General features: G+C 42.2%; 1 pseudogene; it reads right to left on the reverse strand.

The window, feature by feature from the left end:
• Positions 1-1,269: 1,269 nt before the first annotated feature.
• Positions 1,270-18,934, reverse strand: LOC121552467 (annotated as a pseudogene).
• Positions 18,935-20,470: the final 1,536 nt, after the last annotated feature.

Genomic DNA, 20,470 nt, shown 5'->3' on the forward strand with positions numbered 1-20,470 from the left:
TGTGAAGTGCACCAGTCCCTCCTGCAGCAAAGCACCCCCGTGCTTCACGGTTGGAATGGTGTTCTTTGGCTTGCAAGCCACTCCTTTTTCCTCCAAACATAATGATGGTCATTATGGCCAAACAGTTCTATTTTTGTTTCATCAGACCAGAAGACATTTCTCCAAAAAGTATGATCTTTGTCCCCATGTGTAGTTGCAAACCGTAGTCTGGCTGTTTTATGGCGGTTTTGGAGCAGTGGCTTCTTCCTTGCTGAGCGTTCTTTCAGGTTATGTCGATATAGGATTTGCACTTTTCGCACCAAAGTACGTTCATCTCTAGGAGACAGAACGCGTCTCCTTCCTGAGCGGTACTTCCGACTTCAACTGTATATAGGGCAGCAGCCTCTAAGGTGCAGGGTTGAGTAACCGAGTGATAGCCGGCTAGTGATGGCTAAATGCTGCACGGCCAACGCAGACGTCGGAATGACCATGCAGCCATACTTTAAACTCTGGTTATAAAACGATGCCACAGGCGCAATTGAAGTAGAGAAAAAAACGTGGTATCAATGCCAAACTGGGATCCCCTCTTTTAAAAGGCCAAAACTGCTTTCAAAAGTTTTTTCCCGCGATTGCATTAAGAATTGGTGTGCATTGACTGCTTGTCAGAACACGTTTCCCTCCTGTCTCTCAGCAATTTGACTGTGCCTCGAGAGGAATATTTATCTCGCATAGAACACTCAACAAGCCAACTAGGTAAATAAGTAAACTGTTCTACTATGGGGTTGGTGATTTGTTTTAATAACATTACATGGCAAAAATTGTAGCACTGGAATGTTACATCCTGAGTGAAACTGTATATCATACACATTCCTTACAACTTTTCATATCATACAAATGGCAGTTTTGACAAAGCAACACTTCCAGAATGGGTTCATACAATTGTTATGAGAAACACTAACTCAGTCTAAAAATTCAATTTTTAGACTGTCAAGGAACTATTGATCAAAACACCAAAACCTATTTTTCACATTAAATGTGTGGCACTAGAACTTTGATCTGTAGCTTTTAGTACATTGTGTTTATATACTACAAGTAAAAGTGCAAAGTAATTTTTTTACCTATTGCTCCCAATAGTGGAGCAGCTATAGCATTACTCATACAAATCAATTAATTAAGAAACTGCAACCAAAACAATTCTGTGGTCCTCTGTAGCTCAGCTGGTAGAGCACGGCGCTTGTAACGCCAAGGTAGTGGGTTCGATCCCCGGGACCACCCATACACAAAAAATTTATGCACGCATGACTGTAAGTTGCTTTGGATAAAAGCGTCTGCTAAATGGCATATTATTATTATTATTTAATGTAAATCATCTAGCAAATAACAGACTAATCTAACCAGGAGGCATCTAGGCCTAGAAACTACGGAATGTTGTTGGGCTCTTTGCTTGGAATACACCAGTCGTCTGCCTCATGCATGGTCTTGTAGTGCTTCCAGGCTGACTTGTTGTAGACAGGAAGCCTCTCGATGGACTCCGTGGACAATGCCTGCACAATTGTAGACAAAATAATGGAGGAATGAGTCTTATGAATACTTTTCTATACAATATGCTTTTAACGTCTAATTTGTTGACTTTTTTGTGACTTACCCGGATATATATCACAGCATCGGTGCCATAGCCCTCCAGAGAGTACAGCTTCAAATCACCTTGGAAGTACCTGGCATATAAATCGGGAGATGGGAAGGCCGTACCCATAGCCAGCCTACAACAGAACAAATAAGAGAAAGCTTACAATATTGAAATAAGTATCAATAGTATGTGCTGACTCCTTGTTATAAAGTGAAAGGACTCACCAGAGGACTGCGTTGGCCGTCCATCCTGGTTGGGGGGGCGGTGGAGTAGGTGAACAGCCTCTCAATCTTCCTCAGGGGAACCCCTCCTCCACGATCACTCACCTGGAAGAGTAAATGACACAGATCAGAAAGAGATGCACTGATAAGCCTCCTTTATGGTATCTCTCTAGCCATTTAAGAGCGGTTAAATGAGAAGCAGCACTGCAGAGTAGTTGTACCTTGACAGTCAGGTCTTCACTCCCCAGGGCAACCTGGGCATGTACAGAAGGATAGTGCATGGAATCTTCATGTGGCTCTCATGGCGTTCTGGAGAGATCAAATCCACATTTAAAAGGTTACATGTTTTAAATCATAAGTAATGAATTGTGAAGTGAAAAAATAAAGGCATACCTTGAAAAGTTAAAATACCATGTGGTAAAGATGGGATGGCACATACACCACAGTTACAGGTTTTCCATCATCTTTTACTATAGAGACAATTGGAAACTAAGTGATACAACCATTTCTGAAAATACAAGTAAAGGTAGTCTATAATATTATCACAAGTCCACCAAGTTTATAAATATGCTTAAGTCGGTAATGAAATACAAATTTACCATTGAATTCTTCCAGTACCAACTCCGGAGAGTTAATGTAATACCGAACACAAAGTTTTCTTGCATTTTCATATGCATCTGGGGGAAAGGCAAAGTAGTCTGGTTAAGAAAGTAACACAGAATTTTTACTATCAAGCTAGGCCTATTTCAGTTGTTTTAAATTCCAATAGAGGTGCATCACTTACCCCGGACTACCTCAGTAACACTGCATCAATTCTGCCAATCTGTTTAGGATGTGCTGGGTTTACCCTCACTTTCCCACCAAAGAGCAGGGCTAGAATAGCAATAAAATGCAAATTAATTACTTAAAAATCATACAATGTGATTTTCTGGATTTTTGTTTTAGATTCCGTCTCTCACAGTTGAAGTGTACCTATGAAAAAAATTACAGACCTCTACATGCTTTGTAAGTAGGAAAACCTGCAAAATCAGCAGTGTATCAAATACTTGTTCTCCCCACTGTAATACAAATTGTAATTTGTGATATATCTTACGAAATGGGTGATGGACATTCACAAATGAATAGATACCATACAAAACGTAACATATCAGACTAATGCAGTGTTTCAGATTTACGTACAGAATAATACGCAATGCTCTGAGATCAGGTTGGGCAGCCAGGGATCTTTAAAGACATTTTGTTGAAGGCAAAAATCCTGAGACCATAATGGCTGAAATAAATGGAGAAATTATGAAAGCAGAGCTATCAAACTTGTTATATAAACAACTGTTAAAAGTTAGTAGTAACGGTTTTGCATGGTTTTGTATGTCTTCGCATGACATAAGTATTTGATCACCTACCAACCAGTAAGAATTCCGGCTCTCACAGACCTGTTCGTTTTTCTTTAAGAAGCCCTCCTGTTCTCCACTCATTTACTGTATTAACTGCACCTGTTTGAACTCGTTACCTGTATAAAGGACACCTGTCCACACACTCAATCAAACAGACTCCAACCTCTCCACAATGGCCAAGACCAGAGAGCTGTGTAAGGACATCAGGGATAAAATTGTAGACCTGCACAAGGCTGGGATGGGCTACAGGACAATAGGCAAGCAGCTTGGTGAGAAGGCAACAACTGTTGGCGCAATTATTAGAAAATGGAAGAAGTTCAAGATGACGGTCAATCACCCTCAGTCTGGGGCTCCATGCAAGATCTCACCTTGTGGGGCATCAATGATCATGAGGAAGGTGAGGGATCAGCCCAGAACTACATGGCAGGACCTGGTCAATGACCTGAAGAGAGCTGGGACCACAGTCTCAAAGAAAACCATTAGTAACACACTACGCCGTCATGGATTAAAATCCTGCAGCGCACGCAAGGTCCCCCTGCTCAAGCCAGCGCATGTCCAGGCCCGTCTGAAGTTTGCCAATGACCATCTGGATGATCCAGAGGAGGAATGGGAGAAGGTCATGTGGTCTGATGAGACAAAAATAGAACTTTTTATTCTAAACTCCACTCGCCGTGTTTGGAGGAAGAAGAAGGATGAGTACAACCCCAAGAACACCATCCCAACCGTAAAGCATGGAGGTGGAAACATCATTCTTTGGGGATGCTTTTCTGCAAAGGGGACAGGACGACTGCACCGTATTGAGGGGAGGATGGATGGGGCCATGTATCGCGAGATCTTGGCCAACAACCTCCTTCCCTCAGTAAGAGCATTGAATATGGGTCGTGGCTGGGTCTTCCAGCATGACAACGATCCGAAACACACAGCCAGGGCAACTAAGGAGTAAGAGGCATCTCAAGGTCCTGGAGTGGCCTAGCCAGTCTCCAGACCTGAACCCAATAGAAAATCTTTGGAGGAAGCTGAAAGTCCGTATTGCCCAGCGACAGCCCCAAAACCTGAAGGATCTGGAGAAGGTCTGTATGGAGGAGTGGGCCAAAATCCCTGCTGCAGTGTGTGCAAACCTGGTCAGGAAACGTATGATCTCTGTAATTGCAAACAAAGGTTTCTGTACCAAATATTAAGTACTGCTTTTCTGATGTATCAAATACGTATGTCATGCAATAAAATGCAAATTAATTACTTAAAAATCATAGTAAAGTAAAATAAAATAACAGTAGGGAGGCTATATATACAGGGGGGTACCGGTGCAGAGTCAATGTGCGGGGGCACCGGCTAGTTGAGATAGTTGAAGTAATATGTACATGCGGGTAAAGTTAAAGTGACTATGCATAAATAATTAACAGAGTAGCAGCAGCGTAAAAATGATGGGGTGGGGGGGCAGTGCAAATAGTCCCGGTAGCCATGATTAGCTGTTCAGGAGTCTTATGGCTTGGGGGTAGAAGCTGTTGAGAAGTCTTTTGGACCTAGACTTGGCACTCCGGTACCGCTTGCCGTGCGGTAGCAGGGAGAACAGTCTATGACTAGGGTGGCTGGAGTCTTTGACAATTCTGAGGGCCTTCCTCTGACACCGCCTGGTATAGAGGTCCTGGATGGCAGGAAGCTGAACAAAAATATAAATGCAGCATGTAACGTGTTCAGCACAAGAACTGTTCGTCGGGAGCTTCATGAAATGAGTTTCCATGGCCGAGAAGCCGCACACAAGCCTAAGATCACCATCCGCAATGCCAAGCGTCGGCTGGAGTGGTGTAAAGCTCGCCACCATTGGACTCTGGAGCAGCGGAAACGCGTTCTTTGGAGTGATGAATCACGCCTCACCATCTGGCAGTCCGATGGACGAATCTGGGTTTGGCGGATGCCAGCAGAATGCTACCTGCCTGAATGCATAGTGCCATCTGTAAAGTTTGGTGGAGGAGGAATAATGGTCTGGGGCTGTTTTTCATGTTTCAGGCTATGCCCCTTAGTTCCAGTGAAGGGAAATCTTAACGCTACAGCATACAATGACATTCTAGACGATTCTGTGCTTCCAACTTTATGGCAACATTTTTGGGAAGGCCCTTTCCTGTTTCAGCATGACAATGCCCCGTGCACAAAGCGAGGTCCATACAGAAATGGTTTGTTGAGATCGGTGTGGAAGAACTTGACTGGCCTGCACAGAGCCCTGACCTCAACCCTATCGAACACCTTTGGGATGAATTGGAACCCCGACTGAGCCAGGCCTAATCGCCCAACATCAGTGGCCGAGCTCACTAATGCTCGTGGCTAAATGGAAGCAAGTCCCCGCAGCAATGTTCCAACATCTAGTGGAAAGCCTTCCCAGAAGAGTGGAGGCTGTTATAGCAACAAAGGGGGGACCAACTCCATATTAATTGCCATGATTTTGGAAAGAGATGTTCAATGAGCAGATGTCCACATACTTTTGGTCATGTAGTGTATAACATTCTATTGATTGCAATAATTTAAATAGAAAAACTCTTAAATTTTGAATCCGGCGTCGTTTTGTGTATCAGTTCATAAACGATGTGCCATGGAATCGGTACTTTGAAAATCTCTTCCCAACTATTTTGCAACCTGTATGGCGCAACTATCAATTTTTTGGTCCTTAAATTAAACTGGTATACTTTATCACAATTTTCTTTAACCAATGTTGGTCTTTAATGCAGGACCGATAGACAAGTTCCTTACGTTCTCCCCCTTTCACATGCCTCCTCCATTTCTGTGGTAATGCTGCAACCAGTTGGTTGTAATTTTGGATAGAGCAGACATATCCATATTTTTGTTAACTGCATGTGACATAACTCCACCAGTCCAATTTATGATATAATTTACAAAGATTATACCGCTTTAAAAAAAACATTTTTTTTAAATCAAGTATATTTGAGTTTAACCATAATATTTGTTCTGTCTTTTCTGGTGGATTAAACTGAAATTGCAACCAGCTTTCTATGGCTTGTTTTAAAAATAGCAATATTTTGGAGATTATTTCATTTTCAATGAACCGAAAGTGAGAGGTTGTAATCTGAATAAAGGGAAAAATGACTTTCTTGAACACGGGGTGAGACATTCTTATTAAACTGCTAGAGAACCAGTTTAGATTTAAGTTTAGCTTTTGTATGACTGAAGCCTTTAGTGAGAGGTCCAATGCTTTAATATTTAATATTTTCGGCCCTCCGAATTCATATTCATTATATAAATAGGCCCGTTTAATTGTCTGGCATGCCGTTCCAAATAAAGTGGAACCTTTTTTGCTCATATAATTATTTTTAAACAAGTCGTTAGGTGTAGGCAGGGCCATAAGTAAATAGGTAAACTGGGATATTACTAAAGTTTTAATCAGGGTAATTTTTCCACAAATAGACAGCTATTGTCCTTTTCACGGTAGCAAGATCTTATCTATTTTTGCTGACTTTCTATTAAAATGTATGAATACCGAGCATGTCCACTTCACTGTCAGACCATTTTATTGGTAAACTACACGGTAATGTAAAAGTTAAATTTTTTAGCAATCCAATACGTAATACGGTGCATTTAGCATAATTCGGTTGTAATCCAGAGAGGTTAGAATAGTTATGTAGATCCTCTGAGGCTGTGCAGGGATCCAAATTGATGATTTAAAAGAACATGAATCGTCAGCGTAAAATGAGACCTTTGTTTTTAAGCCCTGGATTTCTAGCCCCTTGATATTATTGTAGGATCAGATTTTAATAGCTAACATTTCGATTGCCATAATACAGTGGGGGAAAAAAGTATTTAGTCAGCCACCAATTGTGCAAGTTCTCCCACTTAAAAAGATGAGAGAGGCCTGACAGACAAATTGAGGAAAAAACATTGAGAAAATCACATTGTAGGATTTTTTATGAATTTATTTGCAAATTATGGTGGAAAATAAGTATTTGGTCACCTACAAACAAGCAAGATTTCTGGCTCTCACAGACCTGTAACTTCTTCTTTAAGAGGCTCCTCTGTCCTCCACTCGTTACCTGTATTAATGGCACCTGTTTGAACTTGTTATCAGTATAAAAGACACCTGTCCACAACCTCAAACAGTCACACTCCAAACTCCACTATGGCCAAGACCAAAGAGCTGTCAAAGGACACCAGAAACAAAATCGTAGACCTGCACCAGGCTGGGAAGACTGAATCTGCAATAGGTAAGCAGCTTGGTTTGAAGAAATCAACTGTGGGAGCAATTATTAGGAAATGGAAGACATACAAGACCACTGATAATCTCCCTCGATCTGGGGCTCCACGCAAAATCTCACCCCGTGGGGTCAAAATGATCACAAGAACGGTGAGCAAAAATCCCAGAACCACACGGGGGGGACCTAGTGAATGACCTGCAGAGAGCTGGGACCAAAGTAACAAAGCCTACCATCAGTAACACACTACGCCGCCAGGGACACAAATCCTGCAGTGCCAGACGTGTCCCCCTGCTTAAGCCAGTACATGTCCAGGCCCGTCTGAAGTTTACTAGAGTGCATTTGGATGATCCAGAAGAGGATTGGGAGAATGTCATATGTCATATGGTCAGATGAAACCAAAATAGAACTTGTCGTGTTTGGAGGACAAAGAATGCTGAGTTGTATCCAAAGAACACCATACCTACTGTGAAGCATGGGGGTGGAAACATCATGCTTTGGGGCTGTTTTTCTGCAAAGGGACCAGGACGACTGATCCGTGTAAAGGAAAGAATGAATGGGGCCATGTATCGTGTGATTTTGAGTGAAAACCTCCTTCCATCAGCAAGGGCATTGAAGATGAAACGTGGCTGGTCTTTCAGCATGACAATGATCCCAAACACACCGCCCGGGCAACGAAGGAGTGGCTTCGCAAGAAGCATTTCAAGGTCCTGGAGTGGCCTAGCCAGTCTCCAGATCTCAACCCCATAGAAAATCTTTGGAGGGGAGTTGAAAGTCCGTGTTGCCCAGCGACAGCCCCAAAACATCACTGCTCTAGAGGAGATCTGCATGGAGGAATGGGCCAAAATACCAGCAACAGTGTGTGAAAACCTTGTGAAGACTTACAGAAAACGTTTGACCTGTGTCATTGCCAACAAAGGGTATATAACAAAGTATTGAGAAACTTTTGTTATTGACCAAATACTTATTTTCCACCATAATTTGCAAATAAATTCATTAAAAATCCTACAATGTGATTTTCTGGATTTTCTTTCCTCATTTTGTCTGTCATAGTTGACGTGTACCTATGATGAAAATTACAGGCCTCTCTCATCTTTTTAAGTGGGAGAACTTGCACAATTGGTGGCTGACTAAATACTTTTTTTCCCCACTGTAAATAGATATGCCGATAGTGGACAACCTTGTTTTACTCCTCTTGACATACTTTCAGAGAAGTAGCCATTATTTACTATTTTACACCTGGCATTACTACACATAACTTTAACCCATTGTATAAGAGATTCTCCAAAATTAAAATAGTCAAGGCATTTATATATAAATTCCAGTCGTACTTTATCGAAGGCCTTTTCAAAGTCAGCTATGAATACCAGGCCTGGTTTCTCAGATTTTTCAGTGTTCTATTGTTTCCAGTACTTGTCTTATATCATTCTCCAATGTATCATCCATGTAAAAAAACTGTCTGATTAGGATGAATAATATCCGATCAATACCTTTTTAATTCTATGCACTATGCATTTTGCATCACAACACCAAAGTGTAAGGGGCCTCCAGTTTTTAAAATGGACTGGATCTTTATATTTACCACCTGGGTCCTGTTTCAGTAATAGTGAAATTTGACCTTCTTGCTGTGTGTCTGATATTATACCATTTTAATAGGAGTGGTTAAAACATGCTAATAACAGACCTCTGAGTACATCAAAAAGGTTTGATATATCTCAACTGGTATGCCATCCAGCCCTGGGGTTTTCCCAGACTTAAAGGCTTCAGTTGCATCAAGAAGTTCTTCCTCTGTAATTTGGCCTTCACATGAGTCTTTCTGTACAGCTGTTAATTCTACATTATGAATAGGAAAATAAATCCTTACAATTAACTTTGGTTAGTGGAGATGGAGGAGACAAACTAAAACATATACTTAAAGTACTTTGCTTCCTCTTTCAAAATATAATTTGGTGAATCATGGGTGACTCTGTCATATGTAACAAGTTTCAGTAAATTATTTTTGGTAGCATTTCTATGTTGAAGATAAAAAAATAATTTGATGCATTTTTCCCCATATTCCATCCATTACGCTTTATTTTTATACTGAACAATTTCAAAGATTTTACTGAGTTACAGTTTATATAAGGAAATCAGTCAGTTGAAATAAATTCATTAGGCCCTAATCTATGGATTTCACGACTGGGCAAGGGCACAGCCATGGCTGGGATGCCAATCAGAATGTGTTTTTTCCCCACAAAAGGGCTTTATTATAGACAGAAATACTCCTCAGCACCCCCACAGACGATCCCGCAGGTGAAGAAGCCGGATGTGGAGGTCCTGGGCTGGCGTGTTTACACGTGGTCTGCGGTTGTGAAGCCGGTTGGACGTACTGCCAAATTCTCTAAAATGACGTTGGAGGTGGTTGGTGGTGGACATTCCTGCAGTCAGCATGCCAATTGCACACTCCCTCAAAACTTCAGACATCTGTGGCATTGTGCTGTGTGACAAAACTGCACATTTTATAGTGGCCTTTCATTGTGCATGGCACAAGGTGCACCTGTGTAATGATCATGCTGTTTAATCAGCTTCTTGATATGCCACACCTGTCAGATGGATGGATTATCTTGGCAAAGGAGAAATGCTCACTAACAGGGTATAGAATATTTCTGGGATCTTTTATTTCAGCTCATGAAACATGGGACCAACACTTTACATGTTGCGTTTATATTTTTAATCAGTATATAATATATTACACTTGATCTTTCTTGAATAAGTTCCTCCAGTTCTTTTTGTTTCCCCTCTAACTTATTCTGTGCCTCTATGGTACAGTTTTTATGGCTATCTGTACTGTTAGTCCCTCTATTTCCTTTGCTAATATGAACTCTTTTGACCTAAATTGCTTTTGTTTTAAAGACAAGTATTGAATTGCATGGCCTCTAAAGGCACATTTAAAAGTGTCCCATTCAATAAGGGGACCTCCAACCATCTTTGTGGTACCATTTGAAAGTTGAAATATTTGTTTTTCCTTTTAGTACATCAGCCAAAACATGACACCCACCCTGTATTCAAGAGCATGTTGTCTCAACCGAGGGCAGGCACAACACAAAAACCTCAGATGTAAAATAGGGTCTAAGTTACAACATATGCAAATATGAAAGAAATCAGAGTTAACGCGTTTTTAGATAATTGACGTTTAAGGTTAGAATTTGATATTATAAAATAGTTTGACAATCCTGTTTGTAAGCTTTTAAATGATATCAAACACAACCTTAAATTTTTTCCAGTAATGAAGACATGGATGTCTCAAACAAATCAAAAATATATTTATATTTGAGATTCTTCAAATAGCCACCCTTTGCCTTGACAGCTTTGCACACTCTTGGCATTCTCTCAACCAGCTTCAGCTGGAATGCTTTTCCAACAGTCTTTAAGGAGTTCCCACATATGCTGAGCACTTGTGGGGTATGCAAAATGGGTCAACTTTGAGCACCTGTTATCTCCTGAATGTTTTGTCATTCAGGTCCAAAAAGTTCCTATCTGACCATTTCTTCCATGGGCAAACATCTATGGAAAGTTTTGTTTAAATCAAAAGAAATGCTGTCAAAAATGGATTTACTCTGCTATAACAAGTGACATACTCACTGTGCTGGTTAAGCAGCATCCTGTTGGATATTCTGCTCATGTAGAAGCGATCCAGGAAATACTGAACATTCTGGCTGACGATGGGGTCTGTGCCATAGGACTCCTTGTACTCCACAACCCCTTGGGCCATAGTCGGGATGACGTCATTGTGACGGTTTCAGATCTTTACAACAGCATCAGTGAAACTGTGCGAAGACAGAGACCAAAGGAATTATGATCCACAGGAGGAATGGGCCTACAATTACAGTGATGTCATCATGAATAACAAAACGTGATCATCATCTTACTCATATGTGACTTTCTCATCATCAGCATCTTTCTCCTTGGACTCGATAATGTCTTGAAGACTTTGCATGTACCTAAAAAAAGATAATTATCCAATACATTGGTGAAGTTATATATATATATATATGCCTGTTGAACATGCATAACAGAAGATGGGGGTTTGGCCTGGTGGAATCAACCTGATTGCTGCGTTCACCATCCTGTTTTACTGAAGTGAAATAGAATGGTAAACGCAGCGATCAGGCAGGTTCCACCAGGCTAGATGGAGGTGAGCTAGGCCTAAAATAACAGTACTCACCAGCTCTGGACCAACCGGACTGATGGAGTCTTTAGCAGATTATCTGGTAACAACTTGATCTCATTCATTATGTTTGCCAACCTCACAGGTAGCTCCTGTCTCAGGAAAGTAAACGATGTTTTCTCACATGCATTTTCACCACACCCTGAATGTGGAACAGAACAAACATGACTGATAGGTTAGTTAGATGAAAGATATGAAACAGGCAAAGTAGCTATATACAGTGAGGGAAAAAAGTATTTGATCCCCTGCTGATTTCGTACGTTTGCCCACTGACAAAGACATGATCAGTCTATAATTTTAATGGTAGGTTTATTTGAACAGTGAGAGACAGAATAACAACAAAATAATCCAGAAAAACCCATGTCAAAAATGTTATAAATTGATTTGCATTTTAATGAGGGAAATAAGTAATTGACCCCTCTGCAAAACATGACTTAGTACTTGGTGGCAAAACCCTTGTTGGCAATCACAGAGGTCAGACGTTTCTTGTAGTTGGCCACCAGGTTTGCACACATCTCAGGAGGGATTTTGTCCCACTCCTCTTTGCAGATCTTCTCCAAGTCATTAAGGTTTCGAGGCTGACGTTTGGCAACTCGAACCTTCAGCTCCCTCCACAGATTTTCTATGGGATTAAGTCTGGAGACTGGCTAGGCCACTCCAGGACCTTAATGTGCTTCTTCTTGAGCCACTCCTTTGTTGCCTTGGCCGTGTGTTTTGGGTCATTGTCATGCTGGAATACCCATCCACGACCCATTTTCAATGCCCTGGCTGAGGGAAGGAGGTTCTCACCCAAGATTTGACAGTACATGGCCCCGTCCATCGTCCCTTTGATGCAGTGAAGTTGTCCTGTCCCCTTAGCAGAAAAACACCCTCAAAGCATAATGTTTCCACCTCCATGTTTGACGGTGGGGATGGTGTTCTTGGGGTCATAGGCAGCATTCCTCCTCCTCCAAACACGGTGAGTTGAGTTGATGCCAAAGAGCTTGATTTTGGTCTCATCTGACCACAACACTTTCATCCAGTTCTCCTCTGAATCATTCAGATGTTCATTGGCAAACTTCAGACGGGCCTGTATATGTGCTTTATTGAGCAGGGGGACCTTGCGGGCGCTGCAGGATTTCAGTCCTTCACGGCGTAGTTTGTTACCAATTGTTTTCTTGGTGACTATGGTCCCAGCTGCCTTGAGATCATTGACAAGATCCTCCCGTGTAGTTCTGGGCTGATTCCTCACCGTTCTCATGATCATTGCAACTCCACAAGGTGAGATCTTGCATGGAGCCCCAGGCCGAGGGAGATTGACAGGTCTTTTGTGTTTCTTCCATTTGAGAATAATCGCACCAACTGTTGTCACCTTCTCACCAAGCTGCTTGGCGATGGTCTTGTAGCCCATTCCAGCCTTGTGTAGGTCTACAATCTTGTCCCTGACATCCTCGGAGAGCTCTTTGGTCTTGGCCATGGTGGAGAGTTTGGAATCTGATTGATTGATTGCTTCTGTGGACAGGTGTCTTTTATACAGGTAACAAACTGAGATTAGGAGCACTCCCTTTAAGGTTGTGCTCCTAATCTCAGCTCGTTACCTGTATAAAAGACACCTGGGAGCCAGAAATCTTTCTGATTGAGAGGGGGTCAAATACTTATTTCCCTAATTAAAATGCAAATACATTTATAACATTTTTGACATGCATTTTTCTGGAATTTTTTGTTTGTTTTTCTGTCTCTCACTGTTCAAATAAACCTACCATTAAAATTATAGACTGGTCATTTCTTTGTCAGTGGGCAAACTTACAAAATCAGCAGGGGATCAAATACTTTTTTCCCTCACTGTATATACATACATATACACAGTACCAGTCAAAGGTTTGGACACACCTACTGATTCAAGGGATTTTTCATTATTTTTACTATTTCTACATTGTAGAATAATAGTGAAGACATCAAAACTATGAAATAACACATATGGAATCATATAGTAACCAAAAAAGTGTTAAACAAATCAAAATATATTTTATATTTCAGATTCTTCAAATAGCCAACCTTAGCCTTGACAGCTTTGCACACTCTTGGCATTCTCTCAACCAGCTTTATGCGGTATATATATATATATTTACATTTTAGTCATTTAGCAGACGCTCTTATCCAGAGCGACTTACAGTTAGTGAGTGCATACATTTTCATACTGGCCCACACACACACACACACACACACACACACACACACACACACACATATATATATATATATATATATATATTTATTAGGGGTGTAACGATTCGTTTGAACAACGATTCGATTTGTATCACGATTCGTGGTTGTCGATACGATTCAAGGACGATATTGGTTCATTTAGAACGATACGATCCGAAACGATTCAGTGACTTGAAATCGATTCAGTAACCATTTAGCCAAAAATTCAACCAGTGTGACTGAAATAAATACCTGGATACTGGACAGTGCAGGTGAAGTTTCCTAGATTCCTGTTTCTTGTAAGGACCGCAATGGTGGACATTTTCACTTAGGGGTGTACTCACTTTTGTTGCCAGCGGTTTAGACATTAATGGCTGTGTGTTGTGTTATTTTGAGGGGACAGCAAATGTACACTGTTATACAAGCTACACTGTTACACTCACTACTTTACATTGTAGCAAAGTGTCATTTCTTCAGTGTTGTCACATGAAAAGATATACTCAAATATTTACAAAAATGTGAGGGGTGTACTCACTTTTGTGAGATACTGTACATATTCACACACACATATATATACACACAAATATATATATATATACAGTGAGGGAAAAAAGTATTTGATCCCCTGCTGATTTTGTACGTTTGCACACTGACAAAGACATGATCAGTCTATAATTTTAATGGTAGGTTTATTTGAACAGTGAGAGACAGAATAAGAACAAAAAAATCCAGAAAAACGCATGTCAAAAATGTTATAAATTGATTTGCATTTTAATGAGGGAAATAAGTATTTGACCCCCTCTCAATCAGAAAGATTTCTGGCTCCCAGGTGTCTTTTATACAGGTAACGAGCTGAGATTAGGAGCACACTCTTAAAGGGAGTGCTCCTAATCTCAGCTTGTTACCTGTATAAAAGACACCTGTCCACAGAAGCAATCAATCAATCAGATTCCAAACTCTCCACCATGGCCAAGACCAAAGAGCTCTCCAAGGATGTCAGGGACAAGATTGTAGGCCTACACAAGGCTGGAATGGGCTACAAGACCATCGCCAAGCAGCTTGGTGAGAAGGTGACAACAGTTGGTGCGATTATTCGCAAATGGAAGAAACACAAAAGAACTGTCAATCTCCCTCGGCCTGGGGCTCCATGCAAGATCTCACCTCGTGGAGTTGCAATGATCATGAGAACGGTGAGGAATCAGCCCAGAACTACACGGGAGGATCTTGTCAATGATCTCAAGGCAGCTGGGACCATAGTCACCAAGAAAACAATTGGTAACACACTATGCCGTGCAGGACTGAAATCCTGCAGCGCCCACAAGGTCCCCCTGCTCAAGAAAGCACATATACAGGCCCATCTGAAGTTTGCCAATGAACATCTGAATGAACATCTGAATGATTCAGAGGAGAACTGGGTGAAAGTGTTGTGGTCAGATGAGACCAAAATCGAGCTCTTTGGCATCAACTCAACTCGCCGTGTTTGGAGGAGGAGGAATGCTGCCTATGACCCCAAGAACACCATCCACACCGTCAAACATGGAGGTGGAAACATTATGCTTTGGGGGTGTTTTTCTGCTAAGGGGACAGGACAACTTCACCGCATCAAAGGGATGATGGACAGGGCCATGTACCATCAAATCTTGGGTGAGAACCTCCTTTCCTCAGCCAGGGCATTGAAAATGGGTCGTGGATGGGTATTCCAGCATGACATTGACCCAAAACACACGGCCAAGGCAACAAAGGAATGGCTCAAGAAGAAGCACATTAAGGTCCTGGAGTGGCCTAGCCAGTCTCCAGATCTTAATCCCATAGAAAATCTGTGGAGGGAGCTGAAGGTTCGAGTTGCCAAACGTCAGCCTCGAAACCTTAATGACTTGGAGAAGATCTGCAAAGAGGAGTGGGACAAAATCCCTCCTGAGATGTGTGCAAACCTGGTGGCCAACTACAAGAAACGTCTGACCTCTGTGATTGCCAACAAGGGTTTTGCCACCAAGTACTAAGTAATGTTTTGCAGAGGGTAATATACTTATTTCCCTCATTAAAATGCAAATCAATTTATAACATTTTTTACATGCGTTTTTCTGGATTTTTTGGTTGTTATTCAGTCTCTCACTGTTCAAATAAACCTACCATTAAAATTATAGACTGATCATGTCTTTGTCAGTGGGCAAACGTACAAAATCAGCAGGGGATCAAATACTTTTTTCCCTCACTGTATATATACACACATATATATATATATATATATATATAAACACTCAGCAAAAAAATAAAAGTCCCTTTTTCAGGACCCTGTCTTTCAAAGATAATTTGTAAAAATCCAAATAACTTCACAGATCTTCATTGTAAAGGGTTTAAACACTGTTTCCCATGCTTGTTCAATGACCCATCAACAATTAATGAACATGCACCTGTGGAACGGTTGTTAAGACACTAACAGCTTACAGACGGTAGGCAATTAAGGTCAAAGTTATGAAAATTTAGGACACTAAAGAGGCCTTTCTACTGACTCTGAAAAACACCAAAAGAAAGATACCCAGGGTCCCTGCTTATCTGCGTGAACATGCCTTAGGCATGCTGCAAGGAGGCATGAGGACTGCAGATGTGGCCAGGGCAATAAATTGCAATGTGAGATGCCTAAGACAGCGCTACAGGGAGACAGGACGGACAGCTGATCGTCCTCGCAGTGGCAGACCACGTGTAACAACACCTGCACAGGATCGGTACATCCGAACATCACACCCGCGGAACAGGTACAGGATGGTAACAACAACTGCCCGAGTTACACCAGGAATGCACAATCCCTCCATCAGTACTCAGATTGTCCGCAATAGGCTGAGAGAGGCTGGACTGAGGGCTTGAAGGCCTGTTGTAAGGCAGGTCCTCACCAGACATCACCGGCAACAACGTCACCTATGGGCACAAACCCACCGTCACTGGACCAGACAGGACTGCAAAAAGTGCTCTTCACTGACGAGTCGCGGTTCACTGGTCGGATTCGCGTTTATCGTTGAAGGAATGAGCGTTACACCGAGGCCTGTACTCTGGAGTGGGATCGATTTGGAGGTGGAGGGTCCGTCATGGTCTGGGGCGGAGTGTCACAGCATCATCGGACTGAGCTTGTTGTCATTGCAGGCAATCTCAACACTGTGCGTTACAGGGAAGACATCCTCCTCCCTCATGTGGTTCCCTTCCTGTAGGCTCATCCTGACATGACCCTCCAGCATGACAATGCCACCAGCCATACTGCTCGTTCTGTGCGTGATTTCCTGCAAGACAGGAATGTCAGTGTTCTGCCATGGTCAGCGAAGAGCCCGGATCTCAATCCCATTGAGCACGTCTGGGACCTGTTGGATCGGAGGGTGAGGGCTAGGGCCATTCCCTCCAGAAATGTCCGGGAACTTGCAGGTGCCTTGGTGGAAGAGTGGGGTAACATCTCAAGGCAAGAACTGGCAAATCTGGTGCAGTCAATGAGGAAGAGATGCACTGCAGTACTTAATGCAGCTGGTGGCCACACCAGATACTGACTGTTACTTTGTTCAGGGACACATTCAATTTCTGTTAGTCACATGTCTGTGGAACTTGTTTAGTTTATGTCTCAGTTGTTTAATCTTGTTATGTTCATACAAATATTTACACAGGTTAAGTTTGCTGAAATTAAATGCAGTTGACAGTGAGAGGACGTTTATTTTCTTGCTGAGTATATATATATTAGGCCTCCTGTAGCTCAGTTGGTAGAGCATGGCGCTTGCAACTCCAGGGTTGTGGGTTCGATTCCCACAGGGAGCCAGTATAAAAAAAAATATGCACTCACTACTGTAAGTCGCTCTGGATAAGAGTGTCTGCTAAATGACAACAAAAAAAATAAAATATATATATATATATATATATATCTCGAGTGTACAAAACATTATGAAGCCCTGCTCTTTCCATGATAGACTGACCAGGTGAAAACTATGATCCCTTATTAATGTCACCTTAATGTTAAATCCCCTTTAAATCATTGTAGATGAAAAGGAGGAGGCTGGTTAAAGAAGGATTTTAAATCATTGAGACATGGATTGTGTATGTGTGCCATTCAGAGGGTAAATGGCAAGACAAAATATTTAAGTGCCTTTGAACGGGGTATGATAGTAGGTGCCAGGCGCACTGGTTTATGTCAAGAACTGCAACACTGCTTTGTTTTTCACGCTCAACAGTTTCCCATGTGTATCGAGAATGGTACACCACCCAAAGGACATCCTGCCAACTTGACACAACTGTGGGAAGCATTGGAGTCAACATGGGCCAGCGTCCCTATGGAACGCTTTCAAGACCTTGTAGAGTCCATGCCCTGACGAACTGAGGCTGCATGAGGGGGTGCAACTCAATATTAGGAAGGTATTGCTAATGTTTTGTACACTGTGTATAGCCTGCCCTACGTGCCACAATAACGTTAGCAAACAGTTTACTAAAAACATTGAGATTCAAGCCCACTTACCGAAGTCCAAGAACTGTTTCATTGAGAGTGGTGAAGGGGAGAATCTGGAGTAGTAATCAATATGCTTTCTCATGGAGGAGGCGTTGCTCATCAAGGCCCTTAGGATCCTCATTTTGACCGATTTAGCTTACATTCACAGTTGATAAACGGACTTGGATCGAAATTATTCAGTTCACGGTGTTGAACAGCTGATTGCCCAATATTGTTGACAGTGCGGAATGTAGCTAGCTTTCATCAGCTAACTAGCTTACCTAGCTTTCATGAAATTCTTTTTCAACCATAACGGTCCACAAAGTAAATTACGTTAGTTTACAATATATTGACATAGCTAGCCAGCTACCTTGGTGCAACTTGCAGGCTTATTTAGCTAGCGTGCTGGAGTGGAGAACGTCGTCATTCAAGTCGACTGGAACTGGTTCGTAGCAGTTCCTAGATAAACTAGCCTAAGCGTTCCTAGAAACAGAGTTAGTTTGTTTTAAACATATTTGTACATTTGACTTATCATACTGTCTAAATGAAGCCATATCGCTTCAAGAATCATATAACTTGCTCGCTTCATGCTAGCAAAGAAAACAAACACGAGCTTCCTCATTGGTCCAGGGTCCCTGACTTCTTCTTCTTCTTCTTTAGTGGGGTTTATCGGCGGTTGGCATCCAACATTATGGTGCATTACCGCCTCCTACCGTACTGGAATGTGGGCCAGAGACAGGGAGAAACTAAATCCTACCTCTAACCCCGTTTCTCTTAAAAAATATAAAATATTTGAGACTATATCTAATGACGTTCTGCTCAATATACTCTTTAAACTAATTTCCTGTATCCCCTTCTCGCTCATACTAAATCTCATCCTCTCTCTTTCCCTCTGATACTGTCCACACTGTAGCAATACATGTGCCACAGTCTCTATTTCCTGAAAATAATCACACTTTCCTGATGGATGCTTTCCTATCACGTTTAATGTGTTATTGAACTGGCTGTGTCCCTTAATCTTGTAAAAATAGCCTCCTCTCTTCTGTCCCTTCCTGCCGTCCTCCCCGACTTTCCTCTATACTTGAAATAAATGCTTTCCCTTATTATTTATATTCCACTGCTCCTGCCATCTCTGCACCATCACTGTATATATCAGTCTTTTTGCATCTGCCTTACTCATTGACACTTCAACATCAACATGGCTCCCGAGTGGCGCAGCGGTCTAAGGAACTGCATCTCAGTGCTTGAGGCGTCACTACAGACCCCCTTGTTCGATTCCAGGCTGTATCACAACCAGCCGTGATTGGGAGTCCCATAGGGCGGCGCACAATTGGCCCAGCGTCGTCCGTGTTTGGCCGGTGTTCTTAACTGACTTGCTTAGTAAAATAAATAAGTGCTTGTTTAGCCTGTTCATCTACTGCCTCGTTCCCCTCCACCCCCACATGGGCTGGAACCCAAGTACATCTTATCACCTCATAAAGCAGGTCTACGTGAGCTAAAGGACTGGAGACTCATTAACACTGCACATGGATCAGAGCAAATAACTATTCTGTCTGGCTTAACTTCCTCCACCCACTGCAAGGCCAACAGTATGGCCATCAGCTCCGCCTTATATACAGCCAGATGATCTGTAATACGTTTCCTGACTTCCACCCTGCATTTCAAATGCTGACCCAGTACGTCCTGTCCTTGGATCTTTTGAACCATCTGTGTAAATGGCCACAAAATCCTGATACACATTTTCCAGACGTCTCTTAAAGAAATCAACTGGATCAACCCCCTCCCTATCTTTCTGTAGTCTCTCCAACACTTCTAGATAATCTCCTGGAGGTGGGAGTAGCCATGGTGGATTTACAGGAATAACTACCGTTGGACTAAACTCCCTTCCATACAGTCCCATCTCCTTCGCCTGGGTATTACCCACCCACCCAAAGCTCGTGTTCGGTCTTCGCTCATGTTCCCAGCATGCCTGTAAAATCCCTTTTGCAGGATGAGACACCCCATGTCCTTGTAGGTTGACCCAATAATTCATTGCCAGCTGCTGTCTCCTAATCTGCAATGGCATATCCCCCATCTCCACCTGTAATGCAGCCACTGGGGACGTCCGAAACGCCCCACTACATATTCTGAGTCCTTGCCCCTGTATGACATCTAGCCTTTTCAGTGAGGTCCGGCCTGCCGAACCATATCAGGGTCCTTGACTTCACACGTACGTCAC

Source organism: Coregonus clupeaformis, chromosome 4 (assembly GCF_020615455.1).
Source record: "Coregonus clupeaformis isolate EN_2021a chromosome 4, ASM2061545v1, whole genome shotgun sequence".
Lineage (NCBI taxonomy): Eukaryota > Metazoa > Chordata > Actinopteri > Salmoniformes > Salmonidae > Coregonus > Coregonus clupeaformis.